Source organism: Bos indicus, chromosome 6 (assembly GCF_029378745.1).
Source record: "Bos indicus isolate NIAB-ARS_2022 breed Sahiwal x Tharparkar chromosome 6, NIAB-ARS_B.indTharparkar_mat_pri_1.0, whole genome shotgun sequence".
NCBI classification, from domain to species: domain Eukaryota; kingdom Metazoa; phylum Chordata; class Mammalia; order Artiodactyla; family Bovidae; genus Bos; species Bos indicus.
The window spans coordinates 30026472-30043789 of NC_091765.1; the positions used below are offsets into that span (position 1 = coordinate 30026472).

The following is a 17318-nucleotide window of genomic DNA, read 5'->3' on the forward strand; positions in this document are numbered from 1 at the left end:
CTCGGAAATCTGGCCCAGGCCCAGACAGTTTAAACCTGCTGCTTTTGCCTTGTCCCTAGGAGTAAGCAAGCATGTGCACACTCTTCACAAGGAGAGTTTAGGTTTCTTATGGCCCTCCTATTAGTCACGCTTGTTTCCCAACCTGGATCACAGGGCCAGGGCACCCAGTATGTGGCTTGAACTCCAGGGTAGGTATTTGTCCTTGTAATCTCCCTTTTCCTCTGTGTCCCCTCCTAGGGGCACAGGTCCCAACCTGATCGCTTCTCTTCCCTTCCTACTGGATCCTGTGAGGATCTTTCTTATATCCTAGGCAGTACAAGAGTCTTTCTGCCAGTCTCCAGTTTGTTTTCAGTGGGGATTGTTCCACAGGTAGGTATATTTTTGATGTGTTCCTGGGGGGAGATGAGCTCCACACTCTCCTGCGCCACCATTTTGATCTTTCCTCCTTTTTATTCTAAGATGGAGCATCACTTCTGTGTTTTCTGTAGAATTGTTTGGATTTTGTTCCATCTCCTTTAGAATATGCTTAGTATTAATAATAATTTAAGCATATTGACTATATGCCAAGCACTAAGTAATTTGTGTGGTAACACATTAGATCCTCAGAAACCTTATGGAATTAGTTCTAGAGTTATACTCATGTAGCAAATAAGATGGAGAAGGCAATGGCACCCCACTCCAGTACTTTTGCCTGGAAAATCCCGTGGACGGAGGAGCCTGGTGGGCTGCAGTCCATGGGGTCGCTAGAGTTGGACACGACTGAGCGACTTCACTTTTCACTTTCATGCATTGGAAAAGGAAATGGCAACCCACTCCAGTGTTCTTGCCTGGAGAATCCCAGGGACGTGGAAGCCTCGTGGGCTGCCATCTATGGGGTCACACAGAGTCAGACACGACTGAAGCGACATAGCAGCAGCAGCAGCAAATAAGAGCCAAAGGGCACATAGACGAGAAGAAACTTGTCGAAGAGAGGCACAGACATGTGTTTGGAACCCAGGCAGTCTGGCCTGAAAATAACCCTCTTATCTGGAACTGTAGGAACTGCTTCTTACATAACAGTAAGATTTTCAATCACACACAAGGGGGTAATCAACACCAAACAGCAAAAACTGAATATGCAAATAGGATATCCTAACATTTCCTCATAATTATTTTTATTGCCTGTTAATAAAACCCCACATCTTTATAAACACTTGAATAAATTACTTCAAATATGCCCCCAAATGATTGAAAAGACTGTAGTTACTGAGCCACAAGGACAGAAACAGTGCTTTGCCTCACTGCAACCCTGACAAGTTATGGTTTATGGGCAAAGCCTTTTATTGTTTTCTGAACTTCAACCTATTTTTCTCTCTTCTTGAATGTTTTATACATAGCTAAAAATAACTTCTAGCTCAGAAAGACTTCTCCCTTATACAAATCAAATGATTTGCTATATGGAAGGGGTGGGAGGAAGCCAAGTCGCAGGGTGAAGTCAACAAGATGCTTGAAATGAACAAAATATGAACAGAATTCAGAGGTGAGACCCAAGTACTGACTCCTGATTAACCACGATTAATTTACAAATAAATTGCATTACAAAAATATAATTACTTACTACTCAAATACAATTAATTTCTAGTATCTTTTCATTACAAAAGATACTGTATTATATCTTGGAATTTTATATACAGTTCTTATAAGGAGACTCATGTGAAATTACTTCAAATGGAAGAGTGTCACTTTATTTGATGGTATTGAGTTCTGGAGATAGTGCATGAAAAGAATATATTTTTAAATAAAAGGATATAATGTAAGGCTTTTATATTGATTTATCTTACTGATTCAGACAGCCCTTTACATGATAAACAGAATTATTGCCACACATTGTTTTCCCTTCCATACATGCTCTCCTCGAGCTTTTAGTTAACCAAAATGGGAATGGGTGTTGTTTTATCCTTTTTATCAGTATCCATGTTCCATTCTTAGTACTGTGATCTAAAAGAAATGAAATTAATGAGGGTTTTATTGTTGTTACTTTGTATTTCAAAACTTTAGAGAAAAGTAATCACTCTTTTCATGGAAATAACTGGAGAACTTTGAGCATTTTAGTTGTATAGAATCATACAGTACCACCTGGATTCTTTGTAAGGTCAGGCAAATCAGCTTATCATTATCCTTTCAGCCCTTTAATCTTGTCTGCCTCCTTTATCCCTGCTCCATACACAGGTCCCCAGGCCAGAAGCAAGATGGTTTTGTCTTGCACCCTCTTTCCAGGTACAGTCCACTCTTCTCCCCTGTCCCTTGTCCCTTCAAATCACTTTCTGAATCCATTCTTTCCTCCCCAGTCCCTTTGCTCCTTCCTTAATTCATTCTTTGTGTTCTTTCACCAGGACTGTGACAGTCTTTTTATTTATTTAGTTTGTTTTGTTTGTTTGAAGCTTTTTGCCAATTTAATTAATCCTCCATCAACCCTATGATGTGGGTCCTATTATTTGCCCATTTTACAGATAAGAAGGAAAGGCCCAGAAAGGGCAAGCAAGATGCTGGAGGTTACCCTGCTAATAGTAGTGGAGTTTTGGATTTTATTTAATTTTTATTGGTATATAGTTGGTTTACAATGTTGTGTGAATTTCAGGTGTACAGAAAAATGAATCAGTGATACATATAGCCACTGTTTTTCAGATTCTTCTCCCATATAGGCCATTACAGAGTATTGAGTATAGTTTCCAGTGCTACACAGTAATTCAAAATGGATTAGAGACCTGAATATAACACAGTAATTCAAAATGGATCAGAGACCTGAATATAAGACCTGAATATAAGGACACTATAAAACTCTTAGAGGAAAATAGGTAGGTCATTCTTTGACATAAATTACAGTAAAATTTCTTTGATCCACTTCCTAGAGTAATGAAAATAACAAAAATAAATGGGATCTAATTAAACTTAAAAGCTTTTGCACAGCAAAGGAAGCCATAAACAAAACAAAAAGACAACCCTCAGAATGGGAGAAAATATACAACAGTCAGAAAATGGGTAGAAGGCTAAATAGACATTCCTCCAGAGAAGACATACAGATGGCCAAGAAGCACTTGAAATGATGCTCAACATCACTAATTGTTGAAATGCAAGTCAAAACTACATTGAGGTATCACCTCACACCTGTCAGAATGACCATCATCAAAAAATCTACAAAAACTAAATGCTGGAGAGGTTGTGGAATAAAGGGAACCTTCATACACTATTGGTGGAAATGTAAGTCGGTATAGCCACTAGGGAGGTTCCTTACTGTCCCATAACAGTATAGAGGTTCCTTAAAAAAGCTAAAAATAGAAGTACCATATGACCCAGCAATCCCAATCCTAAACATATACCCAAAGAAAACCATAATTCCAAAAGACACATGCAACCAGCACTCACTGCAGCAGGACTTAACAATAGTCAGAACAGGAACAAACCCAAATGTTCATCAATGGAGGAATGGATGGAAAAGATGTGGTACATGTATACAATGGATTATTACTCAGCCATAAAAAAAAGAACAATACCATTTGCAGCAACATGGGTGACCTAGAGACTGTCATACTGAGTGAAGTAAGTCAGACACAGAAAGACAAACCTGATATCACTTATATGTGGAATCTAAAAAAAAGGGTGCAAATGTACTTACATACAGAAGTAGAGTAACAGATGTAGAAAACAAACTTACAGTAACCAGGGGGTAAGGCGGGGAGGGATAAATAAGGGACGTTGGCATTGACACATGTACACTGCTACTTATAAAATAGACAATAGCCTTTTTAACTGGTTTCCATCTTCCATTGTGCCTCCCTAGTAATCCACATGCTCCCTAAAATAGTCATTCTTAAAGTGTCATTATGTTTCTTCTCTTTAAACCCTTCAGTAGATCACAGCATTAGAGTCCCTCAATATTTCCTGAAAGCAGTTTCTCCATCCTTACTCCACTCCCCCTGACCATGCAACTAAGTCCCCTGTCCACTGCTCAGACTCCCTGAAGCTTCCTCTTTCTGAAATGTTGTCTTCATTCTTCATCCCACACTTTCCTTCTTCCCAACAAGCTTAATTCCATCTTTGAGAAACTAGTTCAGATGTCTCCTCCTTAAATGTCCTCTTCTCACATAATTTGAACCTCAATTTACTTCCACCCTTGCACATGACTGGGTGCTGTTGTATTGTAGTTATTTGCTTATAGGTTTGTCCTATGTAGAGAGTGCCACTCTCTTGATTTGTCCCTATATTGTCCAACACTTGACACGATGCCTAGCACATAGTAGGTACTCAATGTTTGTGGAATGGAATTGAAATAACAAGATGCCTAGCTTTTTGTTTACTGAAATAGAAAGTTCTTGAGAAGCTGTATTATAGGCTCAGGTATACTGGGATCACCTAGATTTTGTGACTAGTAGATGAAATTCTGTAGCACCTTAAAATTCACCAGCAGACATAGAGGTATAATGTGGGCTACAGGGAGTTTGATTTTAAAATCTGACTTAGTCAAAATGTATTGGCCACTGGACACTCTAGACCCATACTGGTAAATGGCAGTGAAGTATTTGGATGTCTCCTAGCATCATTTCAGAGGCCCTCTTCTATCTCATGGTTTCTCCAATGAGTCCACTTGGAGGCCAGGTTAGCCCTGAGGATTTGACCCTACGCAGTGGAAATTTCTCCTTCATGCATCACAGCCTCATCGTGTCAGAGGGGCTTGCATAATTCAATGAAGCTATGAGCCAGGCGATGCAGGGCTACCCAAGGCAGATGGGGACAGATGTGTCATAGTGAAGAGTTCTGACAAAACGTGGTCCACTGGAGGAAGAACTTGCAACCCGCTCCAGTACTGTTGCCTGGAAAACCTCACGGACAGTATGAAAGTGCAAAACGTTATGACGCTGGAAGATCAGCCCCCAGGTTGGAAGTTGTCCAGTATGCTACTGGGGAAGAGTGGAGGGCAATTATTAATAGCTCCAGAAAGAATCAAGTGGCTGGGCCAAAGTGGAAACAGCACTCAGTTGTCTATGTGTCTGGTGGTGATAGTAAAGCCCAGTGCTGTGAAGGACAGTATTGCATAGCGACCTGGAATATTAGGTCCATGAATCAAGGTTAAATTGAATGTGGTCAAGCAGAAGATGTCAAGAGTGAACATCAACATCTTAGGAATCAGTGAACTAAAATGGACAGGAATGGATGAGTTTAATTCAGATGACTGTTATATCTACTGCTGTGGGCAAGAATCCCTTAGAAGAAATGGAGTAGCCCTCATAGTCAACAAAAGAGTCCAAAATGCAATATTTGGGTGCAATCTCAAAAATGACAGAATGATCTCAGTTCATTTCTGAGGCAAACTATTCAATATCACAGTAATCCAAGTCTATGCCCCAACCATTGATGCTGAAGAAGCTGAAGATGATCAGTTCTATGAAGACTTGCAAGACCATTTAGGATTAACAACAACAAATGATGTAATTTTCATCACAAGGGATTGGAATGAAAAAGTACAAAGTCAAAAGATACCTGGAATAATAGACAAGTTTGGCCTTAGAGTACAAAGTTAAGCAGGGCAGAGGCTCACAGAATTATGTCAGGAATATTCACTAGTCTTAGCAAACACCCTTTTCCAAGAGCCATTCTGCACATGGACATCACCAGATGGTCAATACTGAAATCAGATTGATTATGTTCTTTGCAACTGAAGATGGAGAAGCTCTATAGAATCAGCAAAAATAAAACCTGGAGCCGACTGTGGCTTAAATGATGAGTTCCTTATTGCAAAATCCAGGCTTAAATTGAAGAAAGCAGGAAAAAACACTGCCTATTAACAAAAGTAGGCAATTCAGGTATGACCAAAATCAAATCCCTTATGATTATACAGTAGAGGTGATAGATAGATTCAAGGGATTAGATCTGGAATAGAGTGCCTGAAGAACTATGGATGGATGTTTATAATATTGTGTAGTAAGTAGGTAGTGACCAAAACCATCCCAAAGGAAAAATATGCAAGAAGGCAAAGTGGTTGTCTGAAGAGGCTTTACAAATAGCTCAGGAAAGAAGTGAAAAGCAAGGGAGAAAGGGAAAGATATACCTAACTGAAAGCAGAGTTCCAGAGACTAGCAAGGAGAAATAAGAAGGCCTTCTTAAGTGAACAATGCAAAGAAGTGGAGGAAGAGAATAGAATAGGCAAGACTAGAGATCTCTTCAAGAAAATCAGAGTTATCAAGGGAACATTGATATCCAAATCACTGGATGGTGACTACAGCCATGAAATTAAAAGATACTTGCACCTTGGAAGGAAAGCTATGACAAACCTAGGAAGCGTATTAAAAAGAGACATCATTTTGCCAACCAAGGTCCCTATCTATGTACTGATGTGAGAGTCGGTTCGTTAAGAAGGCTGAGTACCGAAGAACTGATGCTTTTGAATTGTGCTGGAGAAGACTCTCGAGTCCTTTGGACAGCAAGAAGATCAAGGCAGTCAATCCAAAAGGAAATCAACCCTGAATATGCACTGCAAGGACTGATGCTGAAGCTCTGATACTTTGGCTACTAGATGCGAAGAGCAGACTCGCTGGAAAAGACCCTGATGCTAGGAAATATTGAAGGCAAAACGAAAAGGGGTGGCAAAGGAATAGATGGTTATATAACATCACCAACTCGATGGACATGGATTTGAGCAAACTCTGGTTGATAGCAGAGGACAGAGGAGCCAGGTGTGCTACAGTACATGGGGTCACAAAGAGTCAGTCATGGCTTAGCCACTGAAGAAGAAAAACAACAACACTGGAGATTGTTTTCTTGATCTCTAGCAGAACTTAGCTTGAAGGAATGTTTAAAATTACTCTCTGTATGTATATATACAAATATATGTATATTCATTGGTAATTTTGATAGCTAAAGTACCAACTCTATCAGTTCAGTCATTCAGTTGTGTCCGACTCTTTGTGACCCTATGGACTGCAGCACGCCAGACCTCCCTATCCATTACCAACTCCCAGAGTTGACCCAAACTCATGTCCATTGAGTTGGTGACACCATCTAACCATCTCGTCCTCTGTTGTCCCCTTCTCCTCCCACCTTCAATCTTTCCCAGCATCAGGGTCTTTTGCAATGAGTCAGTTATTCGCATCAGGTGGCCAAAGTATTGGAGTTTCAGCTTCAACATCTGTCCCACCAATGAACACCCAGGACTGATCTCCTTTAGGATGGGCTGGTTAGATCTCCTTGCAGTCCAAGGGACTCTCAAGAGTCTTCTCCAACACCATAGTTCAAAAGCATCAATTCTTTGGCACTTAGCTTTCTCTTTAGTCCAACTCTCACATCCATACAGGACCACTGGAAAAAACATAGCCTTAACTAGACAGACCTTTGTTGGCAAAGTAACGTCTGGTTTTTAATATGCTATCTAGGTTGGTCATAACTTTCCTTCCAAGGAGTAAGTGTCTTCTAGTTTCATGGCTGCAGTCACCATCTGAAATGATTTTGGAGCCCCCCAAAATAAAGTCTGCCACTGTTTCCACTGTTTCTCCGTCTATTTGCCATGAAGTGATGGGACTGGATGCCATGATCTTAGTTTTCTGAATGTTGAGCTTTAAGCCAACTTTTTCACTCTCTTCTTTCACTTTCAACAAGAGGCTGTTTAGTTCTTCACTTTTTGCCATAAGGGTGATATCATCTGCATATCTGAGGTTATTGATATTTCTCCTGGCAATCTTGATTTCAGCTTGTGCTTCATCCAGTCCAGCAATTTTCATGATGCACACTGCATGTAAGTTAAATAAGCAGGGGGACAATATACAGTCTTGACATACTCCGTTTCCTATTTGGAACCAGTCTGTTGTTCCATGTCCAGTTGTAACTGTTGCTTCCTGATCTGCATACAGATTTCTCAAGAGGCAGATCAGATGGTTTGGTATTCCCATCTCTTTCAGAATTTTCCACAGTTTGTTGTGATCCACACAGTCAAAGGCTTTGGCATAATCAATAAAGCAGAAACGGATGTTTTTCTGGAACTCTCTTGCATTTTAGATGATCCAGAGGATGTTGGCAATTTGATCTCTGGTTCCTCTACCTTTTCTAAAACCAGCTTGAACATGTGGAAGTTCATAGTCCACGTATTGTTGAAGCCTGGCTTGGAGAATTTTGAGCATTACTTTACTAGCATGTGAGAGGAGTGCAATTGTGCAGTAGTTTGAACATTCTTTGGTATTGCTTTTCTTTGGGATTGGAATGAAACCTGACCTTTTCCAGTCCTGTGGCCACGGCTGAGTTTTCCAGATTTGCTGGCATATTGAGTGCAGCACTTTCACAGCATCACCTTTTAGGATTTGAAATAGCTCAACTGGAATTCCATCACCTCCACTAGCTTTGTTCGTAGTGATGCTTCCTAAGGCCCACTTGACTTCACACTCCAGGATGTCTGGCTCTAGGTGAGTGATCACACCATTGTGATCATCTGGGTCATGCATATCTTTTTTTGTACAGTTCTTCTGTGTATTCTTGCCACCTCTTCTTAATATCTTCTTATGTTAGGTCCCTGTAATTTCTGTCCTTTATTGAGCCCATCTTTGCATGAAATGTTCTCTTTGTATCTCTGATCTTCCTGAAGAGATCTCTAGTCTTTCCCATTCTGTTGTTTTCCTCTATTTCTTTGCATTGATTGCTGAGGAAGGCTCTCATCTCTCCTTACTATTCTTTGGAACTCTGTATTCAAATGGGTATATCTCCTTTTCTCCTTTGTTTTTTGCTTCTCTTCCTTTCACAGCTATTTGTAAGGCCTCCTCAGACAGCCATTTTCCTTTTTTCCATTTCTTTTTCTTGGGGATGGTCTTAATCCCTGTCTCCTATACAGTGTCACAAACCTCTGTCCATAGTTCATCAGGCACTCTGTCTATTAGATCTAATCCCTTAAATCTATTTCTCACTTACACTGTATAAACATAAGGGACTTGATTTAGGTCATACCTGATTGGTCTAGTGGTTTTCCTACTTTCTTCAATTTCAGTCTGAATTTGGCAAGACAGAGTTCATGATCTGAGCCACAGTCAGCTCCCAGTCTTGTTTTTGCTGACTGTATAGAGCTTCTCCATCTTTGACTGCAAAGAATATAATCAATCTGATTTTGGTGGTGACCATCTGGTGATGCCACGTGTAGGGTCGTCTTTTGTGTTGTTGGAAGAGGGTGTTTGCTATGACCAGTGTGTTCTCTTGGCAAAACTCTATAAGCCTTTGCCCTGCTTCATTCTCTACTCCAAGGCCAAATGTGCCTGTTACAGGTGTTTCTTGACTTCCTATTTTGAATTCCAGTCCCCTATAATGAAAAGGATATCTTTTGGGAGGTGTTAGTTCTAAAAGATCTTGTTAAGTCTTCATAGAACCATTCACTTCAACTTCTTCAGCATTACTGGTTAAGGCATAGGTTTGAATTATGGTGATATTGAATGGTTTGTCTTGGAAACAAACAGAGATCATTGTGTCTTTTTGAGATTGCATCCAAGTACTGCATTTTGGACTCTTTTGTTGACTTTGATGGCTACTGCATTTCTAAGAAATTTTTTACCCACAGTAGTAGGTATGATGGTCATCTGAGTTAAATTCACCCATTCCAGTCCATCTTAGTTCACTGACTCCTAGAATGATGATGTTCACTCTTGCCATCTCCTGTTTGACAGCTTCCAATTTGCCTTGATTCATGGACCTAACATTCCATGTTCCTATGCAACATTGCTCTTTACAGCATCAGACCTTGCTTCCATCACCAGTCACATCCACAACTGGGTGTTGTTTTTGCTTTGGCTCCATCTCTTCATTCTTTCTGGAGTTATTTCTCCATTGATCTCCAGTAGCATAGTGGGCACCTACTGACCTGGGGAGTTCATCTTTAAGTGTCTTATCTTTTTGCCTTTTCATACTGTTCATGGGTTTCTTAAGGCAAGAATACTGAAGTAGTTTGCCATTCCCTTCTCCAGTGGACTACATTTTGTCAGAACTCTCCACCATTACCTGTCTGTCTTGGGTCAGCCTACATGACATGGCTCATAGTTTCATTGAGTTAGACAAGGCTGTGGTCCATGTGATAGAGATCTAAAAATGTGTATAACAGAGTTGACACTACTTCATGTCTTCTTTGCTCATGCATTTAAGAAATACTAATTAAGCACCTACTGTATGCTAGTTCTGGGCCATGGGAATATAGCAGTGACCAAAAAACTAAACCCAAGTCTGTTAAGCTTACATTCTGGTAGAGGAGACAAGTAATAAGTAAAATACAGATTTTATGAGATGAAGAAAATAAGAGTGTGAGATTGGGGGCATAGGCAGAGGGAGATGTTGCAGTTTTAAAGGTTGATTATGAAGTGGCTCATTGAGCAGGTGACCTCTGAGGAAAGCCCTGAAGGAGAAAAGAGAGCAGACTTACTGGGGAAAGATTTTTCCAAGCAGGAATTATCAAATTCAACATCCCCAAGACAGGAGGGTCCTGATGTACATAAGAACCAGCGTCTAAAGAGGTGACAGAATGGAGAGAGGAAACTAGGTGATCTCAGAGAGTCAGGGGTCCTAGTATTGCAGGAGATCCTGTGGGTTCCTATAAGGACTTTGGTGTTGACACTGAGCAATATGGGGAGCCATTGGAAGGTTGGACATGAGGTATAGCATAATCTGACTTAGGGTTTAAAGACCTCTCTAACTGTGTTGAGGATAGATGTTAGGGCCAAGGGAAAAAGCAAAGATAAGACAGGAAGTCGTTGCACTCAATCCAGGAGACAAATGATGGTGACCTGCATGGAGAAGTGAGTGGTGCTGAAGGGATGAGAAGTGGTCAAATTCCAAATGCTTCTTTGGTGTGGCATAGGCAAAGGGAGAGGAAGAGAAGAGTCAAGTTCAAGTCTGAGGTTTTTGAGTTACTGGAAGGATGAGGTTGGCCTTAACTGTGACAGATAAGGTGGTGGGAGGAGCAGGTTTGGAGGGCAGTTGGGAAGGTTGTTATTAGACAACTGAGTGGGCTTGTAAGAAGACAGTTGGATGTATGAGTTTGGAGTTCAGGGACGAGGTCAACCTGGAGATAAATTTAGGAGTCTTCTGCGTGAGAATGGATGAGCTCACTAAGAAAGTGAATGTGGATGGAAAATAGAAAAAGGAAGAGGTCCATGGACAGAGCTACCCAGGGAGAGCAGACCTAAGCTCAGAGAAGCTGTGGACGGTGGGAAGAGATGGTACAAAAAGTAAGAAAGTGCCCTGTCTGGAGAAAGTAAGCACGGAGGAGGGAGAAACCCATGGGGTCAAATGCTGCTGCTGAGTCGAGTTAGTCAAGTACTAAAACCTCAGCAGTCCATCTAGCAAAGTGAAAGGAGTTGGTGCCTTTGAAAAGAGCACTTCTAACAGTGGAGGTGAGTGTGAATTAGAGTAGATCCTGTAGGAATGAAGAGGACACAGACTGGAGAAATGTGCAAACAAGGATTGCAAGGTGTTTCTTAAGATGAGCAGAGAAATGTGGGGGTAACTGAAGGCAGAAATGAGTAGCGATGGATTTTCTTGTAAGTTGTGAAAAATAATCACACGTCTGAATGCTGGTGGAAATGACTCTGTGTAGAGGGAAAATTAATGATGTAAGAGAGAAGAATTTCTGGGGCGTGGTCTTGAATAGGAGAATGGGAGTAGGATGCAAAGGACAATGAGAGGTGAGGAGGAGTAACAAGGGAGGAAGGTGGCTGCAGAGCAGAGGTGATAGGTGGGTAATGGAGCTTTGGGAGATCTTGGTCATTGATCAGCTGAAACTGAGGATAGAAGGGGAGGTGTTGTCTAAGCAGCAGAGAAGGCAATGACACCCCACTCCAGTACTCCTGCCTGGAAAAGCCTATGGACAGAGCAGCCTGGAAGGCTGCAGTCCTTAGGGTCGCTGAGGGTTGGACACGACTGAGCGACTTCACTTTCACTTTTCACTTTCATGCATTGGAGAAGGAAATGGCAACCCACTCCAGTATTCTTGCCTGGAGAATCCCGGGGACGGGGGAGCCTGGTGGACTGCTGTCTATGGGGTCACACAGAGTCGGACACGACTGAAGTGACTTAGCAGCAGTATCTAAGCAGAGAGGAGAAGGTGTGAAACAGGTGTCTAGGAGTGTGGGACAGTGAACAGAGGATGAAAATATAGTACAATATTTGGGGCAGAATTTAGGGCCCACTTGAGTTCTGCCATCACGAACTTATGATTAGGCCACCCAGCATGGCTTTGCACAGCCACATTCCACTGTGAGGAGAAGAAGGTGGAGCAGGCAGTGCAGATCCAGGAGGCTGCTCACTGGACCCCCAGGCCCGGTGGTGCGTTGGGTTTGGGAAATCAAACATTCCCTATATAAGAAGACTCTAGAAGAAACAGCAGCATCATAAGGAGCTAGGATTTAGAGAAAGTTTAAGAAAGCAATCTGAAAGAGGTTGAAATTTTGGAGGACAATGATGCTATGTTCCAAGGAAGTGAGGAAGGATTGGGAGAGTTTTGGAGGATGGGTGATTGGGACGTGCTGAGCAAGACGGAGATTCTGTTGCAGGAGGTGAGTGATGGCCTGCACCAGACCCGAGCTTCTTGTGGAGATGAGGTCTCAGAACAAGGCGTTGTGAAAGGCTGGGAGTCCTGGGGCATAGGGGACTGGGAGGGGGACATTTTATCAAAAGCCAGAGTCCTTGGCTCTTTTCTTCATTCCCTCACTATTTTCTAGCTGTAGATCTCATTGTTTCTTCAGACATAGGCATACAGACTATCCCAGTGTGGAGAACAGATTGAGGCAGAGCTTCCCTGGTTAAAGCTGAAGGGGAGGAAGGCAGTATCCCTCAGAGGGCCCAGGAGTGCTGCCACGTTTCTAGAGCTCCTCAGAGAACCTCATATCTCATGTAGTCATTGCTCCTGCTGAAGAGAGACACTGAGGAAAATGCACAGCCATGCATAAGAGGGTAGAGATTACATACCCAATAATCACATAAGTCTTTTTAAATCCTTTGTCAACAGTGCTGATTGCTTTTTTTATTCCATGTAATAAACTTTTCAAATAAACAAGTGGTTTGCAATATCCCTTGGGATCTCTTCATGTCGTTTATGATCCGGATAGCATTGCTGTTTTTACCTATTATGCACATAGAAAAAACCCATAGTTTTGCACAATCTTGACTTAATCGATTGGGTTTCTTCAGAAGCAGAGCATGAAGCAGAGGTCTGAATGCAAAGGGTTGGTTATGGGAATGCTCCCAGGAGAGCCTAGTCAAAAGACAAAAGGAGAGACCCAGAAAATGTAAATTTAGGAGATGTGTTAAGGAGGTAGCTTCAGTGTGCAACCCTACAAGGGAGCTCTCGAGAGTGACAACTCAGATTCCAATCTGATTAGACAGAAGGAATATTTCCACACCTGTGAGACCATACCAAAGGAGGAGGTCTCAGGGGAAGCTGTGAGCCCTTAGGTACTTCCAGGCAAAACATCCAGGAGTCTGAGGGCTATTCTTCAGAGAAAACTAGCAGGCACAGTTCAAGAAAATTGGAGATACCAAGGGAACATTTCATGCAAAGATGGGCTCAATAAAGGACAGAAATGATATGGACCTAACAGAAGCAGAAGATATTAAGAAGAGGTGGCAAGAATACAAGGAAGAACTATACAAAAAAGATCTTCATGACCCAGATGATCACAAGGGTGTGATCACTCACCTAAGCCAGACATCCTGGAATGTGAAGTCAAGTGGGCCTTAGGAAGCATCACTACGAACAAAGCTAGTGAAAGTGATGGAATCCCAGTTGAGCTATTTCAAATCCTAAAAGGTGATGCTGTGAAAGTGCTGCACTCAATATGCCAGCAAATTTGGAAAACTCAGCAGTGGCCACAGGACTGGAAAAGGTCAGTTTTCATTCCAATCCCAAAGAAAGGCAATGCCAAAGAATGCTCCAACTACCACACAATTGCGCTCCTCTCACATGCTGCTGCTGCTGCTGCTGCTAAGTCGCTTCAGTCGTGTCCGACTCTGTGCGACCCATAGATGGCAGTCACCAGGCTCCCCCGTCCCTGGGATTCTCCAAGCAAGAACACTGGAGTGGGTTGCCATTTCCTTTTCCAATCTCTCATATGCTAGTAATGCTCAAAATTCTACAAGCCAGGCTTCAACAATACATGGACTGTGAACTTCCAGATGATCAAGCTGGTTTTAGAAAAGGTAGAGGAACCAAAGATCAAATTGCCAACATCCACTGGACCATCTAAAAAGCAAGAGAGTTCCAGAAAAACACCTATTTCTGCTTTATTGATTATGCCAAATCCTTTGACTGTGTGGATCACAACAAACTGTGGAATATTCTGAAAGAGATGGGAATACCAGACCATCTGACCTGCCTCTTGAGAAATCTGTATGCAGAATAGGAAGCAACAGTTAGAACTGGACACGGAACAATGGACTGGTTCCAAATAGGAAACGGAGTATGTCAAGACTGTATATTATCCCCCTACTTATTTAACTTACATGCAGAGTGCATCATAAAAAACGCTGGACTGGATGAAGCACAAGCTGGGATCAAGATTGCCGGGAGAAATATCAATAACCTTAGATATGCAGATGATATCACCCTATGGCAGAAAGTGAAGAAGAACTACATAGCCTCTTGTTGAAAGTGAAAGAGGAGACTGAAAAAGTTGGCTTAAAGCTCAACATTCAGAAAACGAAGTTCATGGCATCCGGTCCCATCACTTCATGGGAAATAGATGGGGAAACAGTGGAAACAGTGGCAGACTTTATTTTTGGGGGCTCCAAAACCACTGCAGATGGTGACTGCAGCCATGAAATTAAAAGACACTTACTCCTTGGCAGGAAAGTTGTCTAACCAACCTGCTGCTGCTGCTGCTAAGTCGCTTCAGTCGTGTCCCACCAGGCTCCTCTGTCCATGGGATTTTCTAGGCAAGAGTACTGGAGTGGGGTGCCATTGCCTTCTCCAATGTAGGAAAGTGAAAAGTGAAAGTGAAGCCACTCAGTCCTGTCCGACTCTTCTCGACCCCATGGACTGCAGCCCACCAGGCTCCTCTGTCCATGGGATTTTCCAGGCAAGAGTACTGGAGTGGGGTGCCATTGCCTTCTCCACTAACCAACCTAGACAGCATATTAAAAAGCAGAGCCATTACTCTGCCAACAAAGGTCTGTCTAGTCGAGGCTATGGTTTTTCCAGTGGTCATGTATGGATGTGAGAGTTGAACTATAAAGAAAGCTGAGCACTGAAGAATTGATGCTTTTGAAATGTGGTGTTGGAGAAGACTCTTGAGAGTCCCTTGGACTGCAAGGAGATCCAACCAGTCCATCCTAAAGGAGATCAGTCCTGGGTATTCATTGGAGGGACTGATATTGAAGCTGATACTCCAATACTTTGGCTACCTGATATGAAGAGCTGACTCATTGGAAAAGACCCCAATACTGGGAAAGATTGAAGGCAGGAGAAGAAGGAGACAACAGAGGATGAGATGGTTGGATGGCATCACCAACTCAATGGACATGAGTTTGGGTAAACTCTGGGAGTTGGTGACGGACAGGGAGGCCTGGTGTGCTGTAGTCCACAGGGTCGCAGAGTTGGACACTACTGAGCCACTGAACTGAACTGAATTGATGCGTCTTTGAAAGACATACACACAGACACACACAACCCCCAGGAAGCCCAACAGTACCTAGATTTCTAAGTGGAAAACTTTCTTTTGAATGGCAAAGATAACCTGCATAGAGATTCAGAAGATATTAATGTCAGCTTTCAATTATCGGCATGCAGTTTTTTAAAATATTTTGAATCTTGCTATCTTTTCCCTTGAACTTCTAGCAAGATTGTATTACCACACGTGATTGTGTGTGTGTGGCAAGTCACTTCAGTCATGTCTGACTCTGCAATCCTATGGACTGTAGCCAGGTTCCTCCATGGAATTCTCCGGGCAAGAATGCTGGAGTGGATTGCCATTTCTTCCTCCAGGGGATCTTCCCAACCCGGGGATTGAACCTTCGTCTCTTAAGTCTCCTGCATTGGCATGCAAATTCTTTACTACTAGCACCACCTGAAAAGCCCAGATTACAAAACACTTGGGGCCAAATTTTGAGAAAATCCAGGTTAAGCCAGTGTGTCTCTTACCAGCTATATCTAAGCACAGGATTGAATGTGCTGTCTTAAATAAGACAAAATGCATGTTTAAAACTCCACTATTTTAGATGGACTTCAGTCTTCTTTCACTTTCATTGGTTTAAATACCTTAAATGTAACTGTTGTTTCAAAACTTATTACAAATAGTCATTCTTATCTACATCCTCATATGTTTACTTCAAGGTGATTTCTGTTTTTCCCTTTAAATTGTGGCCTCTCTTCTAAGGATTAGAGAAGCATTATTTTAGAGTCCCAGTGTTACACGTAATTTGTGTAACATCCAGCCCACTGACAGATTTAGAGATTAATTTCCAGACCTCTTGTAGTGCTGGGGGAAGCTCCTTAAGATTTTGAAAATGGCAACATTGTTGACTCCCTACAAGTAAAGGTTACTTGTATCTATATCCACACTAATGCACAGGAAAGTTTAAGTGTGGTAAATATCAGTATGTTTTGCTTTATTGATAAACCTTTGAGGAAGAAAAGCAATTTATGGGACAAAAACAGTTTATCCTTCTTAAGGATGTATTTTACAGAATTTGCTTCCCTCCTTTCATTCTGTAAGGATAACATTGCTGTTGCTAAACTGAGATGTACATAGGAAAAATAGTTGAGTAGTTTTGAATAGTCACGTCTTAGGTTCTCCAGAAGCAAACCATGAGAGCCAAAGATTTGATGCTATTTAAAGACAAAAGGAAAGATTTGACTATGACTTATATGCTCTTTAGATCATATTGAGAGTTGGTAGAAAACCTTTTTGTTCCCTCCTAAGTATTTTGGCTTAGATACATCTCTAAATATGTGTTTGCTACATTTTAAAGTAAGTGCATTTTCAGGGAAATTTAATCCATATGTTTCAACAAGACATAAATCATCCAAATGTTGTTTTATTTGAGCTGCATGATGTCTAGGACGCCTTTTGAGCTTTTTTGATAGTCCTTATATTCTTTTCTGAAAAGCAGCAGGTAAGTTGCCAAGAGTAAACAAATCAAATAGCAAAAGGTTTGAGTTCAGTTTGAAATGCTTCGCCCATTATTTTTGATTGGGTTCTGAACTTGGCAGTGCACATCACCTATTCCTGCCTGCAGGGCAAAGTGAAAACAATTTGAACCCTGTATTTCCCAATTGGGTCATTGACATTTGAGAATAATGTAGTACAGACAGAATCAGTATGTTTGGCAGGTGA

At 41.7% G+C, this 17318-nt stretch overlaps 1 protein-coding gene across 2 annotated transcripts in view; it reads left to right on the forward strand.

Annotated features, from left to right (window-relative positions):
- Nucleotides 1–17318, forward strand: part of UNC5C (unc-5 netrin receptor C) — a 426767-nt gene that overhangs the window by 332216 nt on the left and 77233 nt on the right. The window lies entirely within an intron of this gene.